The following is a 25,194-nucleotide window of genomic DNA, read 5'->3' on the forward strand; positions in this document are numbered from 1 at the left end:
ACTGCCCTTACGTAAATTAATGAACAGGATCATTAAAGCTTATGCAATTTTAATTAAAGAATATCTTTAATTTTTAGAGCATTTAATTTCTGTTTAATAGATCCCAGTGACATACATATGATTATGAAACTCTCCTCTTCCTCTTTTCCTTTAAATTACTCTCATCTCCTTTGGATATCAAAGTTGTTGTAAAAAGTTTTTCTACACCCGCCCTCCCCTTCTCTCTCATCTAACTCAATCATTACTTGATAAAGTTACAATTATAAAGAAATTTTACTTGAGGCTACAGTAGATGTTTGCAGGCTGCTGCGAAAACAAAACAACCTCCTCCCATCTCTTTCTGATAACAATATCAAAAAAAACTTTATGGCTTAGAGATACTTGGCAAGTAACTGCATTTCTTTCCTATCAAGTTTAATGGCTTTTATACAGTGAACAGAACCCATTTAATCTCATACTCGTTCTATACATACTTTTTTTGCTGGTATTTTCCTGCCTACTCTCTTATAATTAGGAACTAGGCCCCTGAGGGCCCAATTAGCCAACATGTGAATATAATTATAACCCTTGAAATGTTTTTTTCCATGTGTGTCTGTGATATGACTTTGACCATGCATAATGTGAACCTAGTCACAAGGAAAGTTAATCCCCTAATCATTTGTATAGAGAGCTTTTCTCAGATTTATAGGAGGAATACAAATGATTATAGAATAATCATACTCCAGATAATGTAATAAATATGTAACGCTCTTGTGACAGTATTGAAAAAAAATCCCTGTTCCAGAGGCTTTTAGTGCCTATATTTCCACTGAATCATAAGTTCAGTGACCCAACTAATGTGTCAGTAATACCTGGATTTACTTTACTTCTGGGATTTTAAAACTTCATTTAAATATTTGAGATATAACCTCTGAATTATTTCCTTGCTTCTCTGAGGCAAGTGGTTACAGAAATTCTGATTCTCATGCTCTTCCATTTGGGGAGCATAAAATCCAAAATTCTGAAATGCTATTCCAAATATTTTCTGGAATTTATTTTTTTTTTTTAACATTGCTATAGTCACAATTAATACGATGACCACATTATGGTGATCAATCTGTAAAGCATCTGGATATTTTTATTTTACTTTTCACATAACTAGGTAAAGCATTTATTGAAAAACTTTACAGTGTTTTTTAAGAACTGTTACTGAAATATATAGTAAACACTAATTTTTACTGACAAGCAAGTCAGGTACAAATTGGAAGCATTCATAGCTATATATTTTTTGCTGCTTCTCCACTACATTCTCTGCAAGTTATAAAACCACACAAGAAAATGCATCTCTGGACATTAACACTTCATTTGTTAGGTCCATCATGGGTAGGACTTGTTAAGGAAATAAATGCATGTTCCATCTGAAAAGAGAAGAGAAATAATGACAATTGGTCTTTGAGAGGATGTTTATTTAGAGATAAAGGTATTGTCTAAATTGTGTGGAAAACCAAATAAACCTTACTGGTGAGAAAATATCTAAACTAACAATCTTACATTGACATCTTAATTTTTAAAATGGCCTATTATTGGGTCTTGTCTTTAAGTTTTTTTACTTCACTTCCAGGAACATTTAATCATAAGCTTACAAATAACTCCTAGAAATATTTGCCTGTTTAAATTGACTCCTCAGAGATGTAACAGACTGGCATTATGGGAGAGACTTGGCGTATCAAAACTACTTATGGTTGGCACCTTCCATTTTCATTAAAAATGAAGCACTACAGCAGATGGGCTTCAAAGATATTTTTAAGATTTATGTGCCAGCCCATGGGAGGGCTCCAGTACAAACAGTTCCTTTACAGAGAATTGGAGCATGCTATGTCAGGGCATGGGACCAGGAAGTGTGTTTCTCACACTGAGATATTTTTTCATGCATTTCATGTTAATAATTTTCATTCTGCATGTACAAACAAATCATTTCAATAGGGGCAGCTTACATCTCTCAGGTGCTTGTCCTGCACTAAATGTAGAGTTTGAAAATGATAAAGCAAAATACACTGAAATAAATAACACTTTACAAAGTAGAGATTTTAGTCATGTTATGTCCTGGCTGCAAATGTTGTTTAGTCTCAGAATTTATTTCACAGAGTATATTGCCACTGGTGGTGAAGGAAAAATCAGTTCAGTTAATGATGAGAACCTGTATTCAAGGGAGACAGTGTATGTCATTTAATATTTTTTGTTGTTGTTTGTTTTGTTTTTTAAGTTTGAAGCCAGGTAACAAATTGTGTCTAAAACTATACTGAAAAATCACACCCTTGTTTTCATTTCTGTTTAGTTTACTACCCAAAAATGTTGTTGCTTTCCTAAAATATTATAAAAGACAAAAAAATTTATCCTGGTGTGTCATACTGGTGTCTCCAAACACCCTATACTCATCCCTCTTTGGTTTTGCCACTTAAACTTTTATACTCAACTGGTCTCTGTATGGACTTTCTGACAAAATCATAGGTTTCTGTTGTGTATCTCAAATATCAAAAAAGAGAACAAAAATAATCCTCATCTCAATCTTCAGATCACTAAGGGATATTCTTTGGATGTAAGACTTCATGGATCTTCTTGTGAATCTTAGTATGTATTTTGAATCTTGATTTTTTTTTTTTAATTTCTGACCCTGGTTCCACGTCAAACAAACTCCTTTTCTACTGCTGTGAAAGCAAAATTATCTATTCTTCTTCTTTTTTTTTTTTTTTTTTTTTTTTTAATTTTAAATTTTTATTTTGTTTTTATTTTTTAATTCTCATCGGTTTCTTTGTTGTTGTTGTTTTTTAATCAAAACTTCCAGTGTGTTTTTTTTTCTTTTTTTTTCTTTTTTTTTTTTTTCTATCCCTAGAAATTGACATACAGAAAGACATCAACATTCTACGGATAGTGATGAGAAAATCTGCTCACCCAAACATGATTTTTTTATTTTATTTTATTTTGTCCAAAGCTACTTTAGCCTATTAAGATTTAGTAGGAGATCTGTGCTGAAATCTGATTTTTTCCACCAGGAACTGTGTCATTGTTGGACATGCTTGCAGGCATGCTGTTATATTCTGTCTAAATCTGTGTCATTAATTCACTATAATTTATTCCCTAAATTATCACAACTATTAATTGCAATAGTGATGGACTTTTATGCTGCAGGACAACTCTATTAAGTAATGAATGGAATGCTACTATCACGTAGTATCTTGCGAGATCTTCATGATATTAGGCTGCCTATATATGAGGTCCTAGATGTCCTTGTTTAAACCACTGTTATCTACTTAGTTCCTTCCACTGATCAGAAAGATTATTTATAGATAGATTTTTAGCTATGAGAAGTAGTTAAAAATATTTGCTTATTACTGCCTTTTTTCTTAGGTTTTTCTATCTCACACTTGCTTTGCGCTCAGAGTGCTCAGAATAGCTCTGCCATAAAATACATCGCAAAAAAGTTGGAGTATTTACAAAAGGCATTTAAGATAAGTTTGGAAACTGCTTACTGGAAGGATAATAGTAATAGGCATGACTCAGTTTTGCTCTAATAGTGACCATTTGCGATAGCAACCTCAATTACATCTGAACTAGTGGTGCCAATAAAAAAAAGATCCTGCCTGATTAATGTTTTGTTTGTTTGATTTGGTTTTTTTGTTTGTTTGTTTGTTTTTTGTGTTTGTGATATTTTTATGTTCTTTCTGTTTCTTTAAAATGTTTATGGCTATTTCAGTTAAGTTAAAAAAAAAAAAGTAAAAAAAAAAAAAAAGGAAGAAAAAAAGGAAGAAAAAAACTCCACATTTCTTTTAAAGTGCTTTCAAGTGCTCTGTTAAAGAACCTGTCAAAGCGTCTTGTTTAGGTTTTTCTCACAGTGGCCTGCTATGATATACCTCCTGCAGTATTTGGTGATTGCTAGCAATTTTGCTTTCTGTTTGTAAAATTACAGGTTTCTTCACTTGGCTGCTGAAGAGCTTGTTTGTATCTCTATGGATTCTATTCACATTATGCAGTTGGACCAGCAGCAATAACTGTAGCAACAGTATGTCTATCAAGAACTGAGGAATCAGCAGAAAAAGAAACAGCAAATACAGTTATTCATCATAATCATTGTCATTAGCAGAGACAAAAGATCCAGAATGTATTCCTAAAGGGCTCATTTCTTCTAAATAGCCAGTATTTTGGATGAGAAGTTTGTTGGTTTTGTAAGGCTTCCTGATTTACTTAGAAAAATGTGTCTATTTTAGGGTATTATTTAATTAAAAAGAATATTTATATCCTTTTGTTATCCAAAAATGTGTAGTTTCTCAATGCAAAAAATACTAAGTATAAACTAGTATTTAACTAATAACTTGCTGTTAAAAAATGCTAGTTTTATGGAATGGAGTCGGTTGATGATGAACTTTAAGACACTTACATAACGAGTGGAGAAAAGTAGGATCCAGAGTGCCTTGAATTGCTGTCTAGGGATGCCATGTCTCCTTTGGCAATGTAGAGATCTGCACTCTGTGTTAGATGTTACTAATAATAGTAGATGTTTTCCCCTTCACATTAATAAATTTCTAGCTATGCATACAAGGACAAATTTTATGGTTGAAGACTGTAGCAACAATGTATGTAGAATTCAGCAAATGAAAAAGCTTACATACATTAAATTCTAGAGTATGGTAAAAAATAATAATAATAATAAAGAAAAATGAGAAAATATCAATAGAGCTAAAAAAAATAATTTACAATGTTGACATTACACAAAACGACAATGTTTCGGTTGCACAAAAGGTAAAGTGCTATTTTTTTGTTATTTATTTTTTACTTAAATTATGAATCCTGGAACAGGCAAATAAGCTCTTTCATGTGAATCAAGTAAAAGATTCTCCTCTAGATTGCAGGATTACTGTGGTCCTAAAAACAGATGAAGCAACCAGCAGTTACTGGAAAAGAAACTGACTGAAAAAAATAAACCTATGCTGAGACTCATGCTGATGTTACTGGCTCAGCAATTTGTGTACTAGATTAAAAGAGCTCCAAAGCATATAGAATCATAGAATCATAGAATTACCCAGGTTGGAAAAGACCTTGAAGATCTTTAAGTCTGACTGCAGCCTAACCATAGTACCCTAACCGTTGAGTTCATTTGAGTATGGCATTATTTTCTTCTTATTTTATGTGAAGGAGTATTTTTTATATTCAGAGCTGATCTAGAATGTGACCAGTTTCCATTTTCCCCGAGGACTACATTGTTTTCACAGAGGTTTTATTTCCAATCTGAAAATTCATGGATATTAAAAACCACTTAATACTCTTTTGCCCTCTTTTGAGTTTATCATGGACCTTCCTTCAGTTAAAATCAAAACCAATGAAGTTCATTGGAGACCAGAAACCCAACTACTGTCCTTTCTAATGTGCAGAATGGTTTAATAGTGCATTAATTCCAGGAGGCGCATGCCTAACACTTGAAATTTTTATAGAATTAGCATTAACATTTTAGTTACTGATGAATACTTATGATCTATAAATATTTACTAAACTCAGATCACAAGCTTTTAGTAATTTCTCTTTGGGCCACACCTTATTCAAAGAGATCTAGTGAACAAGAATTTTCTAGGTATGAATGTTATTCTTTGTGCACAAATTGTAGAATTTTAAGTACCACATGTCACATACCAATAGGATCAATTATCACAATCTTCAAGAGCATTAGTGCTAGAAAAATTACCTCAGGACAGTGTAAAATACTTTCAAAGTAAAAAATTCTTATCTGTCAAAGCTTATGAGATTCCTTAGTATCAGCGGCTCTTGGATTTAAAATAGAACAATTTATCAGCTTCCTAACAGAGCGAATCCAGAAGTGTGATCCTATCTACGCGCTTTCCAAAGAGTGACAGTTCAAAAGACATTTGTGTATTTTAATGTGTTACATAAAATTAGATATTTGAAAAGGAAACAAAAAGAACACAATCAAAAAACAAACCAAACCAACAACAACGAAAACAAACAAACAAAGAAAAAGAAAAAGCAATTTAATATTTTTATAAGTTCCAACATCTGAATAGTAGACAAATGTAAGCTGTTATGAAGCATGATGAAACTGCTTGGAAGAATGAAATATCTGTTGCATACTGATGAATTTTGCTTTCTTATCTGATCAAGTAATATTTCATTAGACTAAGGAGATCTTAGCTTAAATAAGTTCATTGCAAACAGAGATGACTTTTTTCATATGAGATATTATTCTCTAGAAATAACATCTATTACTTTGCCTAATTTCATAGATTTTAGAAGTGTTTTGATGACTGCATGAATTTATGTAGCATAGACATAAGTACTGAAATAAGTGGGTAATATAAAGGGATATCAGTAAAATGAGCCATGTGTTATAGATTATTTCATACCTTATGAGTTATTTAACTGCTATCTTATATAATCAGACATAGATTCTTATTAGAAACAGCAATATTTTAGTTATCTAACACAAAAATATGTTCTTACTGACATTACTATATGTTGGCCTAACCCAATCATGTTTCCTTATGCCACAGCTTTATAGGTAGTCTTCTCTGTCTTGTTTATGTGGTCTTTCTCTTTTTTTTTTTTTTCCTGTGTACCTGGATACATCATCAGAATTCAGAGAATCAGAGTGATTGAGGGACTACATGGGATCATCCAGTTCATCCCCCTGCAGGATCACCTAGGACACATTACCCTGAATTATATCCAGGTGTGTTTTGAATATCTCTATATCTCTGGGTAACTTGTTCCAGTGCTCAGTCATGCTCACAGTGAAGAAGTTTTTTTTTTTTCTCAAGTATAGAAGAACTTACTGTGTTTCATGTTGAGCTCATTACCTCTTGCCCTGTTGCCAGGCACCACAGCCTGCTCCCATCCTCTTGGTACTCTCCCTTAAGGTACTTGCACACATTCACTATCTTTAGTAATGTATATTTACTTTTCTTTTTACATACATGTACAAGTTGAAGGGTGGATGCAAAATTACTAGCTTTTTACATGTGAATTTCATATTCAGAGGCTCTTTTATCCTGTTTCCAAAATATTCTATGATAATGTTACATTTTATAAGTTTGCTCTGCACTCTATCATTAGCCAATGAAAAATTGAGTAGTACTTCAGAACTGCATTTCTAATGAAATCCCAGCTACAGGCATGTATAAACAATAAAGGGTATCAATCACATTTAGCATCATAGAAATTTCTGCTTGCTTTCTTTTCAATTAACTGGTTCATAAAATAGTATCAAATTTTAAAATCAGAATGCTGTTTAGACCAAATGCTCCTATTTTTTCATTTGTATGCCAAAATTAAATTGAAACATGTTCTTTAAAACACAGGGATGGTATTAGTATCCATTAAATGCTTCTGTTTGCCCTAAATAGTTCCTGAATTATACCATAGAGATCTAAGTGGGTTGAATGAAATGAAATGAATTATTATGATCAATCACGTTTCATATGGTATTGGCCAAATAGCAGCTATTGTGCTAAAGGAGGTACATAAGCAGAGAAGGAAATGCATTTCCTAAACCGCTTTTAATCTAAACGGATGAGTTGGAAAACGTGGGTGAGGGAAAAGATTTAGCACAAACAAGTGAACATACAGATGGTAGAAAGTGGATATGATTTGTGAAATGTTCTTACATGAAAATAAATAAAGAGTTTGTCAGGAGAGGGTCAACTGAAAAGAACATTCACATACAGTAAATGAGCTCTTAAAGGGTGGGGCAAGAATAGTGGAAGTTTGAGACAGACATGGCATGGCAGAGACCTGAAGCAGAGGGACATTTAAGAGATTATTCCTGCAGTTATTCCTAATTGCCTGAGTCTTTCTGGCTACTTATTTACTCATTTGGGCATATATCTATAGGGGTAATATGGTAAAATGTACAGTAAGTGTGGGGAGCATCACCTGGCTTCTAATCAAAATGGGAATTCTTTGGCATTCTGTCAGCCACACGTGGCAGAGGAAGAGAGGAAAGAAAATAGTCAGGAAGCATGGATATGTCCCTGCATTTTGTAAGGATATATGTTCTTTGGGTAGTCATCATACAATCCATCATTGCAGCTCAGCTGTCCGTGCAAAACAGTACAGGTACTACTCATTAGGAAAGATTTAAGTGATTCCAAAACATATGCCTAAGAAATTTTGGAGGAACCCTAGCTAAAGTCTAATAAAGTTCAACATTCAGAAGCTGAAAAATAAATAAATAAATAAATAAAAATCTAAATAAGAAACAATAGTTTATCTATGGATATTTGACTAGAAAATATATTACAATCTTAAAATAGTGCTGAAGTTGTCAGGGCAAAAAAGAGTCAAACATGAGGTCTGAAACCAGTCAAAGCTTTTAGTGATAAGAAGCAGTATTTTCTTGAGAGCTTATCTATGCATGTTGCATTTATCATCACAACAGATCTAGTGTTACAACTGATGATGATATAATGTTACCACAAGAAAGGGGGAAAATCTTAGAGATGATCATTTATCTGCCTTCTCCCTTCTTGGAAAGCCATTTACATCTAACTCACCTCTTAAAAGAAAGGGAAAGCAGAAAGGGGACATGGTTCCAAATCTGACATCACTCTTTCTATCCTCTCTTTTTGTTTTCTGAAATGCTCTTTTAATTTTAGAAAGAAATTCTAAATTGACATTTAAATGGTGGCAGGGCAATTCTCATTCTCTGCCTTGTGAAATGGTCTCTGAAATGTACAATTATGCTGTCATCTTTAGCACTCCACATTGGACAGAGTTTAATTATTAATGTGTTTCCCTCAGAGAATGACTCGATCATGTCACAACTCTAGACAAATACAGCTAATGCAAAATCATAAAATATTCACTTGAATACTGCTGAACTGACAGGAAATTAATTCTATGAACACTTTTGATATTACCAGAAAATTAGTTTCAAATGCATAAGACTGAAATAAATGTGTTCATAATTTGCTCAAGGGTAACACTCATCTTGCAATCAGTTGGTGTCTTTTTATAAATGTTACAAGTATTCAACATGGCTTTATGATAAAGAAGACAGCTAATGTCATGTATTATTTGTAGACAGAATTTCCCTTGTAAACAACAGGGAGTGAAGAATTGCTCCCTCAGAAATATTTAAACTCTAGAAATATTCTGCAATTTATCATTTTGTGTTATCAAGAATACACCCACATTTGAGTTGTCCCAGGAGGGAGCAGGAACTCAAGAATTTTGTAATAATGACAAGATAGTTTTTCACTTCTGAATTACTGGTTTTAGTTCTATTAGCCAGATTGGAAGTGGCTGAAAAGTCATTACCACTCTGAAAGTTGTAACCTGTTTAGTCAGTGGAAAATGATCAGGATCTCCTTAAGGCAAATGTCTTTGTTGCAAACATTGCTAACATATTGTACTCTGCCACTGGATAAATAAAATCTACAGATGAATTCTGACAATTTGCAAGAACAGAAACAAGAAGTTCACTTGTTGTTGCATGTGGCATGTCATTTGCCGAAATTCAGAGATCCTGAAACATCTTTGCCAACAAAAATAAGGATGGTTTAAAATTTCAGTGTGGATGTACATCGCACGCTTTCATCATTTCCTCTTTGCCTGTTTTTAAGTGTTTCTGTCTTTGGCTTTCTGTTTGGTTAGTTGTCCTGAATGATGGCATGTGTGAGATCACATGCTGCAGGTATTCATCAGGAGGGGAAAAATCCTTGAGTGTCACAACTTTTTCCTGAGAATTGATCTCGTAGGCTACTTGGCAGATAATCCTGAAAAACAAGAGGGCCTGGCTCAAGAGTAATTTTCAATCAGCAAAAATTATTAGGAATAAATACTATTAGCAGTGAATAATTTAACAGCTCTTGTGGGCACCTTTGGAAAGTTTCCTCAGAGATGCCTAGGATTAAATCACTGTGGAGACTGAATTGTTTTTTCAGGGCTAATCTTGCATTCATTTTTGCAACACTAACCAAGGATATGCAAAGAGTGGAGAAGAATGTAATAGAGCCACATTAGCTGAGAGAGGTGGCATTATAAATAACAGCAGTGCAAGGGCCATATCAGATCTGGTCTACGGATCTGAAAGTATAGTGGATGTTGTAACTAACCAATATATTTAGCAGAAGGTGTCAAAAGTGGTGGCCAAGTCAATCACTTTAGCATATCGGTGACAGAGAAACAGGGATTGAGTTTTAGTCCACTTTTCTGAGCTGCTTGGGCCATGACATCAACAAGGGAACAGGGGAGGTGTGGTTCCCAGTAATATACTTGGAAGCCCAAGTATTTACTTATCCATGTTTTTGGAAGACACTTCCAAGTAGCAAAAGAGGTATCATCAGTTTTACAGTGCAGCTCATCTGGAAGTTCACTGAACACTACCTCTGTGTAAAGGAGGTCTTTTTACATTTTGGCTGCAGCATTTGAAACTGGAGACTAAAACGATATCCTCAGAACATCTTTTCTGCTCTGTCTGCATGGCTGCATAATAAATACACTATTAAAATATGCACTGTCATTAATGAATACCAGTGGATTGCACAGTTTAACTGCTCAAACTTTTTATTAAAAATTAGAGGAAATGAGAATATTCATTATTCTGTAATGCTGCTTCCTATCATGACAGATAGAACTAGTTCTTAGAATTAAGATGTCTGTATAATGGCAAAAGTACAGTACAGTACTGAGGATATTTGCCATATGAGGGAAGGAAAATCCAGCAGATTACATGATAATGAAGAAAGCAGACAAGGGACAATAAGTATCTCCAGCTGTAATTTGTTTTACTAGGTATTTTAGCTGCAGCTGTCATAAAGTGAAATTTAAAATGCCTGCATCTTGTGGAAACACGAAGTTTACATGCTAAAAGCAAAGTCCAAACAAATACTAGCTTATCTTGTGTTTGTTTTCTTTTTTTTCTGCTTTGAGGTATTTTTGTATTTTTTGTCTAACACCGTATGTGTGCAGTGTATTCAGGCACTTCCAGTTAGCAGCTCTCAAATGAAGTCCAAATAAATAGGAACTTGTAAGCTGGTTCACACATAATTCAATAGAATTAGAAAATTATTAATCATCAGAACATGGGTTAGTCTTTGGATATCAATGAAACAAATCAGTTACAAAGTAACCTTGAAAATAATTAACACGCAATTCTGTAGATTCTTTGAATTAAGGGAGAAAAAAATCTCTTCCTTTCAAAGGGAAAAAATCTAGAGTGTTTGCTTTATTCTGTGTTTGGAGCAAAGCCCCTGTAAAAGAAGAAAAAAACTATATCTTTAGGTGAATATACTGGGCAAAAGGCAATAAAAGAATAAGCTGCTATCCACTAGCCTAGAAAAAGCAGTCTCTTATTAAACTTTGGTCATCACAGACTGATTGCCCTTAAGTCACAAAAAAGTGAGTGTGGATATCCAGACAGAGTGTACAAGTAGAACAGGTATTCCATGTTATTCATACTTCTTAGGTGAGTGCATCTGTAATTCTATTGATTGTATACCTCCACAGTATTCCTCAGATGTTTAAATGAGTTACTTCTAAGAATGCGTTTCACTAAGAGGTGGGTGAAATTTCCAGTTTATGATTTCATAAAGTTCTGGATGTTATTTTTTGTGGGTTTTTTTTTTTTTTTTTTTTTTTTTTTTCCAAAAAGACAGTATCTAATTTTCAATGAGTAAACTCATTATTATAAAACATATGAGTTCAAGAGATTAAATTTGAAAATTATATATTTTATTCAGCATACACTTTCTGTGATAGAAATGCTTGAAGTAGTTCTAAGCTATTCATTGTTCTCTTGTCATCTAAGTTTATGAAATTAAATGCATATCACAATTCCGCTTAAAGAAGAAAGAATAGTCATTTTGAAAACTCCTTTCAGATTTGGAACAATACCATATTGAAAGCAGAGTTTTTAAAATAATTGCATGAGCTGAAAGAAGGAAACAAAACACAAAACAAAACGAAAAAACAAACAAAAAAAATCACTGGTTATGCCTGCATTTAGCTGCCTTTGGGAAGAAAAAATCCTCAAATGGGATGTATTGTCATGTTCCCATGTTGCCACTTCAGATTAGATGCTCCTAACTGAGAAAGTGTATCTGAGTTTACTACAAGTCTTGAAATCTCATTTAGTATTTCCTGAGACTTTTAAATTCACAGAAAGTGCTATTACTCAGAGAAAATTCTTCTACGTTTTAATAGGAGGAAGAATATTTGCTTGAATTCTGATAACCTCCTAACAAAAATATTGCTTCTGTCTCAGTGTGCACAGACAATGTGTAAGTAACTTACATGCTCTAACAACCTAATCTCTGGCCTTGATGCATACAGACATAGTTTTCATTGCTTTTTTGCCTTCCTCACCAATGCTGCACACTCCCACTCCATGCTTTTTTGAGACAGTTCTTTTCTTTAACTCTGGTCTTCACTGAGAATGAACTTACTGGAACAAATGCATGGGAGCAGCAAATCACTCCATTAAGTAGGTAAAGAAGAAGTTACAGTCTGTCCACTTTGAGTTGCACTGACGTCTTCAGATACGTCTTAATCAAGGCTGTGAAATTTTTCTTCTCTCAACTGCATCTTTCTCACTGGACTGCCATCTAAAGGGGCATCAGTTGGACACTAACCAAGACATTTCAGGCAAATCATGTTCAATAGCTGTAATGTTAGACAGTGTATGTTGAACATAGGAAACAGCATCTCATAAAACTATTTCTAGAGTTAAACAGTCACAATAGTAGATTATAAATTGAATTTGGAACCTCAAATAAAACTTTCAGTCTTTCAGATAAGGGAGTAGGGCTGCATGTAAGTTTTGAACAAATTAATTTAGTTAATTCCTACTACATTCATTTGCCAGCATCATTTCTCATTGATAAGATCTGCATAAACATCCTTCCAAATGATGCTTTTAATTAATTTTATTTGTTAAGTGTTTGCATGAAGCAAAATCAGTTCTGGGTGTTCAGTTTTAATGGTTTGTAATGCACTGAGGCTAAGTTTGAACAGCAGAAATGCTCTGGCTTTTCCAGGATTTGCATAGGGCAAGATGCCACAGCACCAAGGATGATGGGCTGTGCAGCTGCTCCTCATTCTCATGTTCTGCCTTAGAGGTGCCAGCCTTCCTGTCTTCTGTCTTCTTTTGGCAGTTTTCTCTCTTAGTAGCGTGACTTTGTGGTCGTCTCATTGACTTCACTGTGCATTTTAAAAATATATATGAAGCACAAATCTTTACAGGTTATAGGGGAAAATGTCAGTCTCTGCTGGAGTCTTCTTACATCAAAACCAGCTGAGCCTTCAGCATACCTGTTTCAGGATTGGACACAAAAGGCATGACGTGAGTAGTATCAGTGAAGCAGTTGTTCAAAGGTTGATTCCATGAGAATGACATCAGCCTATAGCTGCTAAAACATTCAGATGTGGGATGCTAATAGGTCAAAAAAGATTCTTTATTAAGGAATTTATTTTTTTCATGTATATATTTCTCATTATAATGGTTGTATCTGGGAAAAGAAAAAAAAAAAAAGAAAGAAAGAAACAATAAAAAACAAAAACAACAAAAAAGAAGACATGCTTTCAAATGGTAGAAATTTGAATTGCCTTATTACAGGCTGGCTGGGAATATTTTAACAGAACATTTTATCAGAGATTAGAACATGCCAGTGCATACAAGCAAAGTTTTTCATGGAAATCTGACACATTTTATTTCAGGAAAAAAACAATGTTCTGTTAAGGTCAGAAAATTGTGTATTGGTGCTTTCAAAATAAAAAGTTTGGCAAAGATTTTAATGAACTTTTATTTGAAATTTTGCTTTCTGATAAAGTTGAGGCTTCAAACCAGATGGGGGGAAAAAAGAGAGAAAGAGAACCAGAAATTGTTGAATGAAAAGTTTTGAAAGAATCATCACTGTGCTCAGAAAAACACCCAAGTTCCAGATAGGCATTTGCTTCTTGGGGAATTCCATATCAGCTTCAAAGTACCTGGATTAATATTGCTGAAGATTTAATTCTCCTGTGGCTTCCTTTATACAAAAGAGAGAAAATTTCCTGTATCACTGGGGAGCAGTTAATAGGTAACAGTCAGAAAAGGTACTAATAATGATTGCTACAGAAATAAGTGTAGGAATGTGTGTGCTCTTGTATATTCGTAGGTGTTATTTTACAACAAACCAACATGTTCTATTGAACATTAAGAGTGAAAATGTCCTATGAAGTCTTTAGTGTAAGGAAAATTTGAAAGGTAATACTGATCCTATTTTGGCTGCAACTTCAGTCTCCTTTTGGGAGGAAAGATTTTATTTCACTGGTTTGTTATAGCTCATTTTACACGTTGCTGGAAGGTTATGCCAAAGTCTCATTTTTAATGGTTTATTAACATTGTCAGTGCTGTCTTGCTTAGAGAACAAACCGATGGGAGCACTCGACCAGTAAGCAGAGTGCAGTTAACTCTGAAACAGAAAGCTATGACAAAAAGAGGAGTTATTTGGAATAGAGTTCTACAATTTTCAGAGCAGTACCAGACACTAATGTTCCATGTATTTAAAATATTTTCTCCTCTACTCTTCCTGTCCAAAATGCCTTTGCAGTGAATGTACTGAGAGGGAAATGAGCTGAAGATTGTAACAAATGCTGGATGGAACTGATAAAAATAGGTTTGTAGGATATGGTTTGTATTAAAGAATGAAACACTAAATTCCATTCATGTGTGTTATCTGAAAAGGCAATTTTGCAACAATAAAATCTAGCACAAAGTATTAAAATATGTCTCTGTGATATGAGGCTCCCTCCCCTGAACTTGTTTATTGCTTCTTTTCTACAGTTCTCTTTTTCCTTTGAAATATTTCAGAAGACAAGGGTCTTTGTTTTGTTTTGCTTTGTTTCAGAATGATTAACTTTGTACTTCCATTATGTAGATTTTCAGACTTCACTTTCTGATCCTCTATCACCTTTTACCTCTCCTTCACTTTCTCACCTCAGTCTGCAACTTTGCTTTGTGATTTAGGCCTGTGTCTTTCACTTCTCTGAGAACTTCCTTCTTTTTCTTGATGTCACCACCTCTAATGCTTTCATGCCTCTTTGAATGCAAACATGCCTGAACATGCCTGGTTTAAACAAACTTGCCATTGATCCTATCCTCTACATTGGTGATATATGCATAAAAAACTGTTCATAATAAATACCATCCATAATAATAGTCATATATATAAAACAGCACTTATCTGAAGCCAAGTGGACTTTTTTTTTCCTTTTTTTTTTTTTTTCTTTTTTCTTATCTTCCCACAGAACAATGGAAAATCTGTTTCCTGAGCAAGCAGGATTTATATTGTCCTTTCATAGTTGATGTTAGACACAGCAAAAGTCCTAATTTAGTTGGAAAACATATTTTCCACAAGGAAACATTTTCAGTCTTATAGAGTTTGGCAATAACTTCTTTATCTAATGTAGTTCTCTTTCTAGGAATGTCCAAAATTGAGAAAAGATATCTCCAGCTTTGTCTGAATATATGGATATAGACAATATAGACTACGCTTTTCCTCTTCCCTCAAAAGTCGGTATCAATGTAAACCCTTAGAAAGTCCACAGAGGACTTTTCTGGAAAATAAATGGACATCAAAGAAAGCTATTTTAGTTATGAATGTACTAGGATCAGAGTCTGAAGAACTGAAGGCTGATGAGAGCTATTATCATAATTTCTAGATATTTTGGAGACCATCTGGCTATATTCAACAAGTTTTGGGGAAAAAAAAAAAAGTCTGACATTTCTCTTTTTAAGTAAAACTAAGTTCTGATTTGGAATGCAAATTACATCGAATCTTATCAAATACTTCAGCCACTCAGAAAATATCATAATCCTGATGCTTCTTAAAATGAGAATACAAGAATAATTCAACATTGTCCATTTGTTCAATAATCTACCTATGCATTTTTTAAAATCTGAATTTATTAAGTATGGTATTTTTATTGAGAAGGAACATTGTTTTCCATTTCTCCCTAATCTTTGGGGAAGAAAAAAATAAAAATAAAAAAATACCAACCACCATTTCCTATACCCATTCTAACAAAATCAGTTCTCCCACTAATACCTACTGTTGGTGTCCATATATTTATTAAAAATTTACACATACACAACATATATACATTTGTAGATACATATTTGGTCAACTTAACTATTTGAGGCTTACATTGTAGTTTAGATTACTAAAGTTTAAATGGAATTGTTTTAAAATAAAAGATAATTAGATGGATGTTCCTTGTTATCTTGTAAGGAGGGAAGAAAAAAAAAAAAAAAAAAAAAAAAAAAAAAAAAAAAAAAAAAGAGTTTAACATATCTGTTGAATAAGAAGTTCCATGAATAATCAATGTTCTGTTTGGAGACAGCCATTAACACATTTTACCATAAAAATAAGCACTGTTCCATAAAACTGCTGGTCTTCACACATTACTAAACTGATTGAGAGTGCAATGAATAGTCCTTTAACTATGGTCTTTGGAGAATTGAGGATGCTACAGCAAATTAATAGACTGTTTTCCCTATTCACTTCTAGTGAAGTCATTATCCAAAGGCTCAAAGTTCCTTTGTGTTTAAAATTAAGCAAACTGCAGCTGCTTTGGGAATGAAATTGCAGTAAGTATTTTGAAGTATGCAGAATAATAGGTTAGGACAGTACATGTGAATGACTGTATTTTGAATCACAGACTTAAGCTTCTACATAAAGCAATAAAGATCTTCACTATACCCAGGACATTAGTGCTGGAATACTACAGCTATTTCTTGTTTACTGACTCCAAGTAATTATGTAATTACCTCTTACATATCTTAACTAAAATTCTGGAAGAGACCAATGTGGTGCTTGTGTCCATTAACAACTCATGTTAGTATATTACCAATTGTTTATTAACTCAGATGGTAATTAGTACTGTATATTGGAATATGTATTCCAGTTTTCACTACCCTTGTAGATCCTCTATGCAAATTTCAGTGCTTCTTGTCTACTGACTTTATGACAGTATACTATCTCAAAGCTGTTCAGCAGCAAGACATAAATTAAGCGAGTATTTATGCTTTATTTCGAACATAATTTAAAAAGTGGTCCTATCTTTCTTAAAATACAGTTATCATAGGACAGTTGTCATTAGAAACACTAGTCTAGATTGAAAGAAAATAGCAGTTAATCTTCCTGTTTCCTATGAGTTTTAAGATAACTTTATTTAGGACTCCCGTGGCCACCAGAATAACAAATCTATATTAATGAGGATGAGTGCACCATTGAAATGAAATTTTTTTGAGAAAGTGTTTGTGAATTAATTATTGCAATACTGCAAGACATGTCAATTCCTGATGAGGAATACCTAGTGTTGAAAAACATATATGATTCAATGTCATGTAGAATGGAAACATTTTAGTACTTACATCATACAATTCAGATTAGTGAACTTTAATGATACTCTGATTTTCTTTAATCTCAAATGAAAAGCAACTATCAAAATTTTTCTATTTATAGCTGCTAAAGAAAGTAGTTCATAATTAAAAAGCAGACTGAGGTAGAGCTGGTTTTAGGACAAAATGTTGTTACTCTGTTCATCACTGTTTCTATACTTTTGTCTGGCTATGACCTCAGCCTTGTAATGGATACAGTCATTCAGAACCCTGGTTCCAGATTCAATACTTACAAATAGGTTGCAGTGTCTTCCCAAAGGAGAGAACATGAAATAATTTGAGAACCCAACCATTTCCCAGCACAAGCATAATTAGGAAAGTAAATGTAGCCGGGGGGAAGAAAACTGATTAATATACTAGTTAATAAAGTAAAATCATAATTACTAGATAAGAACTAACCAGGTTTTCATTGTTCTCTTTTATGTGCTAATTTATGATTACTCCGGATAGTATTAACAGAGAATAGTAAATTAAATTGAGGAACAGTGCCTAGTGGGTGCAGCCAAGAAATCTTATTTATGATATCTAGGAACTCTGCTCAGCTCTGTTATCTCCTTATTGTGTGACCTTCAGTGAACTATTCAGCCTCTGTTACCCTGCGGATTCAATGGTATCCATCAGATTTTGTAAAGTAAATATTCTGTCATGAAAACCACTTTATACAGGCAAATTCTTCATTTTTAATATAATAAAAGTATAATTTCTTATCTGTTATATCCCTCTGACATTAATGAAACAGATTTCTTCACATGTTGATGTGAATAAACTCTAAATGATGCTGTTAATTAGGTAGATATATAGATTTACTCAGTGGAAAAATAGGTGAAGTAATAACTTCATTCTAAGCTAAGTAACTCCCCCAAAAGGGTTTATTAAGCTGGGTTATGGTTCTTACTATGTTAACAGAAAACCCTATTTGGGTTATTAATGCACTTAATAACTGATGACTGGGATACTTGTGAGAAATAATTGTGTTAAATTATTGTGTAAGGAGGTTATAACTGGAAGAAAATCTTAAAGTGTTTGGATAAAACAAGCTGAGATGGCTATATTTGCTTTGATTAGAATATAAAGAAGGGTGATTAGTGAATCATAGTGCATGTCTGTTCAGAGCGGCTCAGTGCTTTGAAACTACCATACAGTTTAGTCTATAATAGGGTAAGTTTACTCACAATGAGTTTGGCAGCTACTAACTCCTTTTACTGCAATAAAATAATGTCGTTATTTGGATCTAAAAATATTTTTTGAATTGATAAAAATAGTGTTTGGTCAACACACACAAATGTTTGGAATAGAATGATCTATTCTAGTTCCAGAAGCAACACATGCACATCTTTTTAATTGAACTGCACTGTCCCTTTAATTAGTGGCTAGTTCCTTGTAGATGCCAGTGTCCAGTCCTACCAGTGCAGCACAGGGAATAATACAGGAACAACCAGACAAATCTTGACCCTGCAGGCAGATCAGGTGGCTTTGACACAACTTAAGAGAAACACTGTATCTGTTCAGGTTTTGGACATTCAGCCCTGGTGCTAGAGGCTCATAAAAGTGTACTTTGTCTTTCAATAGACTGCAAGACAATGTCAAACAAACACAGTCCAGGTCTGAATGGGATCTTTATGCTGTAGTCTAGATTATGAAAATAATGCAAACAGAAATGATTTTCTCTGCTGTTCCTAGTATGACAGATTCACTATTTGTGTTGGAAGTTGCTTGCTCTCAGAGATTTTAGCAAACTTCTTATTTACTTTCAAGTTTCCTCAGATATAATTATTTTTTATTTTTCTTTTTAACTACTACTTTCCTCTTGCATCGAATTTCATGGCTAATATTTATATATTTCCTCTTCCCACTGCAAATTAATTAGGATTTTTTTAAATGGCAATATCTTTATAACCTGTGTTTGTTGGTTATTGATCCTCTACTTGCCTCTACATGTGTGACAGCTCATTCTTTGAATGTCTCAAACTTTTAGAAGACTCATATAAGATCAACTGCTTCAATCACAGTCATAGTCAGACAGTTAATAGAAAGTCCTAAAGAGATTAGTCCACTTGACAAAATAGTAGATATCTGTTTTCCATCTTAGTAGCAAAACTACATTTAGACCTTGCAATGAGCATTAGCTTGAGAAATAAAGATATTAGTAGGTTACCAGGATATGTCAAATTCACCTAAGCTTGACCTAAGCAAGTAGAAAATTTGAGTGTAACCTAAAAAAGAAATTTTCATATTCTTTGACTTGATATTAAAACAAAAACTTCTTAAATAATTGAGAGCTGGGGGGCTGAAATTGAAAGTCAGATAAGAAAAATTATTTAAGTGTTGTGCTCGTTTTGTCTTCTCATGTGTTTTCCCTTTGGATTACAGAATTATCTAGTTTCTATAGCAGAAAGGTTTGCTATTCTATACTGAAGTGACTTTAAACACAACATATTTAACTTACTGCATAAAATTTTACAACTTACACATTCCTTTTTATATCTACAATTTATTTCCTTCAGGTTGGATGTACTGAAGCTCTTGACACTTTTTACAAGGAATATCAGCTTTAGCATTAAGTATGTGACACAATAGGATCAAAGATAAATAGAAAACAGGAGAGCATGTTGTACGTATTTAGCAGGTGACCTTGTACAAAGCATTAGGAGAATCTATATGAGGAAGAGGAAAGGGAAGACTACATCTGGAAGAAAAGCATGTCCTCTATGATGCCTGTTATTTATTTGTTTGTTTGTTTGTTTCTTTTGCATAGAATTCTACATCCATAGCAAAGAATGTAATTTCTGGAAAAAATGTCAAAACATTTTCAGTTCAAAGCTGCTTGCGAAGATTAGGGTTTGTGCTCAACTCTTTGTAAAAGGAGAAGCTAGCTCACACATTGGTTACTGTTGTACTTTTCATACTGTATTGTTCTCATATGATACCAGATAATATGAAACATTTTTCAATATTATGTTGCAAGTTCCACCAGCACTGTGGTCTAGAGTAAAGTATCTTTTTAGAAGATTAAGCAAGAATTTCATAATAAATGACATATAATATCATCAGAGTCCTTAGTTTATTATATAATGATATTGAATTCCACATCGGTCTAGTATATACGTACAACTTATTTCAAAGAATCAAACTGAAATGAGATTGCAAATGGGAAATTTAATTCACTCTCAGCCAGGACATTCATGTCTGGTCTATAGTAACTGCCTGCAGGTATTTTATAGACTATATACAGACTATACACTGCACGACATAGAAAATAGAGTGTGTATTACATAGAAATTTATGAACACATGGGTTAAAGTCTAAGAAGTGTTTATTCAAATAACAAAGCACTGGGAAACCTGTTTGACTTCTCACTTTTGGTTCTATCCACCACCCAACTAGAAATACAATCTATGAGAAGTTATTGATGTATTCTTGCAAATTCTTCCTCCACAGATACGCTGTGTACATCTTGGTAACATCAGATATGAAAGCCATTTTTCCTCTGAATTTGGGCTGGAAAATTGAACAGAAGTCTCTTAAATTTATAGTTTTTTGATCAACATCATTATGTGTATTCTCAAAATACACATGCATGTAATACTTTACAGGATTAAATTTGTTTGTGGAGTGTTTGAATAATACTATGTTTTAAATCTCTCAGCCTAACATATCCTACAAAAATAAAACATTGATATTAAACATAATGTAGCATATTTGTAAAATCTCCTGAAATCCTGAAAAATCCATCTTTTTATATTAACATATTATTTTATTGTTATTCTGTTAAGGGTTAAACTTAGGAGTTTACCACTGCAGTCAGAACACCTGCTAGCAAAACTGTTTAACTGCAAGTTCTTCTATTGCTCAGTTCTGCTAACAAGCTGCTTTTAAATGATCTACTGACAGAAGTGTAACACCAGTGGTTTTTTTCTGTTCCTCCTCTTGGGACATATAGTGGAGAGCTATTCATCAGTTATTAGGATTTCATTCTGTTGATGCCTGCTGTGAAAACTAGGTGAACTTAGAGCACTGTGTCTTATGATCTCTTTTTTAAAAGAATTCCAATACAAGTATCAGACACATACATCTGCAGAGAAATAAATACTGACCTGCCATGACATAAATCTCAATTTTAACTCCCAGATTTGTCAGTTTTCAGTGTTAATATTTTGTATACTTCTACAGTGCCTGTCAAGAGATAGCTGTTAACTGGTTGTATTAATAAAATTCATGACTACAAAGAATTAAATCCTTAATTTTGTCTGTCATTTATAAATTTATAACTTAAACTATTCTAAGTTTTTACAGCACTGAATACACAAGCGGAAAATACAAACATTGAAACCAGTAATAAACCATTTATTTATAAATAAATTCTGAAATGTAAACTGTATTTCTGAACTTCAGCATCCCTAAAATGACTCCAGTTAGACATGTGTAAGTGTGATTCATGCTTTGCAAGCACTCACCTCACACAGAGTGATGTACTGTCACTGTTTCATTCATTCTAAGCACAGTATCCATAAGGGTTTAGAAAGTAGACATCACCATAAATCAATGTTATTGGACTATATTTTCAAACAAAACATTTTACAGACATAGGCATCCTACATTCCATACTGATCATGAAGCACTTGTATGAAGGTCATCTAAAGTCAGCAACAACTTATGGATTCATTTTCTGGAACGATAAAATATGCCTCTCTATTTTCTCTGCATACATTCAAAGTAGCTTAAATCTATGCAAGATTTCTGAGTAGAATTTCTAATGCTCATAAAAGCTTTGTAAGTGCTGCAAACCAAAAAAAAACTAATGAAAATGTAAGTACTTGAGGTTACCTCTTCTGGTAAAGCTCAGAAGGGAATGAAGAACTCTGCTTGATTATATCACCACTTTACAAAACATGTAGAAAAATATTAATGGTGGTAAAATTTACTCCAATGTTAACTTAGGTTCATTTAATGACATTTATAAAATACATCTCTTAGAAATATAAAGAAATTCAAATGAACAGATATGTGGAATCTTATCATAAAAGTGATTGTTTCATACATAAAAGCAGGACTGTGCTGTTGGACCTGTAAGTGCTTCCTCGCTCCTGAGACATAGTGTCTTCTGGTTGCTTCTGTCTTTGCATGAAATTCTGAAGAATTGATGCTGCTCAGGATCTCAGGAAAGATCGATGGAGCAAAAAGAAAAGGGAGCATTCTTCTAGGGATCAGATTGAGCTATGTGGTATGTCAACCTGCATTCTGCATCATCTTCTCTTTTTCTTTATTTTTATTTATTTATTTTTAACTGTTAAAGATATTTGAAGACTTGTTCTTGAGTCTGTCTCTCTTTGTACAGGTCTGTGTTGTGCTACTTTTTCTCATGGGTATTTTATTTTATTTTATTTTATTTTATTTTATTTTATTTTATTTTATTTTATTTTATTTTATTTTTTAAATCCAGATAGCTGGGGAATAATGAAGACCTGAAGTAGCTTAGGGTAGTTCAGGCATTTTAGACAAGTTACCCAGTCCACTCAGAGTAGCTGCTGTTATTTTTATCCCTTTCTGGTTCTCTTAAAGTCTGATAGCTCCTGTCTTGATCTACATGAAGGAATCAATCAGATCTTCCACTCAGTGTAGTGACAAAAATCCAATTGTTCTTTCAGTTATAATGGTGCTTTGTCCTGATGTTTCCTATTAGGGTGCCCTCAAGATTGCCTTGAATAAGGTAAGATTGCTAATATAAGGTCAATAACGTCTTGATATTAAAAATGTAATGTACTGTATTACACCTACAGAAATCCTGGAGAGGTGTGCTTATCTCTATAATTTGAACTAAAAATCCCTACTCTTATGGCTAGTGAATATATCGGTCCTATTACTATTAGGATTCAAGAAGGTTATACAATGAACAGATTATAATACCTTAGTCTTGTATTGGAGAGTCAATGGAAACCAAAATTACATCTCTTTATAAAGGGCAGGAATTAAGTCATATAAAAACACCATGATGCCTACAGACATGTTATACAGGAAACCTCAGAAATATGTTGACCTATTTTTTTAAGTGGTAACTCAAAGGGCTGTTCATGAATTATATTCTTTCCACACAGAAAACTTTTTAAAAGTAACAAATAGGATAACATTAAATGATACTGCTAGGGATCAGATCTTGTCAGACCAACAAATAGTGTGTTTTAACTAATTTTAAAATATATTTTTGTGCTTCATAATGTATACACACAGTCTGAAGGAAGAATGGAGAAAACAAAATTTGTTTTTCTTCTGCTAAAGTACTGTGGTACATCTTTACAGAGTTCAGTACGGATATTTATGCCAGGGCAGAGATTTGGAGATACCTTAGATTATAAAAGCCATTACACTGGGAAAATTCTCCACTGTTTAGCTAATTTGGTCTTCTTAGAGCAGAGGTCAAGATCTGTCCTTTACAATTAGGGAAAAGAAAAATATCTACTTATGTGAAACAACTGATAGTGAAATGTCTTGAAAAGCTCTCAGGTCAGATAGTTGCCTCCAAGCCATGAGAACTTAGAAATCTAATAATATCTTCTCTATCTTTGCATTTTTAACTGAAATTATTATTTAGGTTATCTGAGAACATTAAAAAAATAAAAATAAAAACTGTATAATAAGAATAAAAATATATTCTATAAGATTAAAAGATCTGATATATAATGAAATGCATAAACAGTAATTTAATGAAAGTTATGACTAGAGCAATATATTATTTTTAGAATTTATTTTATAAAGAATACTGCTGAACATTGAAGGTAGATAAATGTATCTAGTATTGGAATTTATATGTTACATAGTGATGAAATCCATCTGTGCTCAGTTATGCCATACAAGCTACTGGAAGCAGCCATCATCAATTAGCCATTACTCTAATCCTACCTCCATATTCTGCTAGTCCTGGGTTCTTCAAGGAAGGCAATGGTAATGGTCATACCTGTAATTACAGAGCAAAGTAAGTATACTGCATTCCAGTGAGGATAACGTCACTTACTTTTCATCTCAATATAAATTTAGTGTAATCAGAATGCTAGTAATGGAGAATCAGCTGCAGAATGTCTACTGTGGACAATACTGCTGTACTCAACTATTGCAATGATTGTGAAAAAAACCTCATCATTTTGTAAAGTGCTGCTCTTGAGGGAAGATGGAGGTAGGCATAAAAGAAAAAGGGTTTTGAAGAGCTGGAATTATTCCTGAAACTAGTTAGCCCTGGAGCTTCCATTATGTAGAAGAGCTATTCCAAAAGGAAAGGAGTAACACAGAGACAAGAACAGTGTAGATTTCATGGGAGTCAAACTTATCATTTGACATGTTTAAGTAAATGTTACAACTCTGAATATGTTTTTGCAGTTTAAAAGTATTAGATTCCTATCAGTTGGACAAATTCAACTACATGAATGCAATATTAGGGAAATTTCAAACAAAATAAAATGAAACAAAGCCAAACCAAAACAAGCAAAAACTGCTGAAAAACAAAACAATATAAAAATCTAAGAAATAAAGGAAGAAGTATGTCCTGACCAAACTTAAAATTTCCAGAACGTAGTGAAATGGATGGAGAGAAAGAAGGCTCAGCAGTCATTTTAATTGATCTAGTACTTCTGTAAAAACAAATTCTTTGTTTTCAATGTGTTTTTTTTTTCTTATTGATTTTTTATTAGTTTTTAAGCAAAGCTGCTGTTTTTAATGAAAAGCAATGCAGTGCTCGTGCTTAAAAAAAACAACTATATACAATTATTATTATTATTTTATTA

Source organism: Excalfactoria chinensis, chromosome 8 (assembly GCF_039878825.1).
Source record: "Excalfactoria chinensis isolate bCotChi1 chromosome 8, bCotChi1.hap2, whole genome shotgun sequence".
NCBI classification, from domain to species: domain Eukaryota; kingdom Metazoa; phylum Chordata; class Aves; order Galliformes; family Phasianidae; genus Excalfactoria; species Excalfactoria chinensis.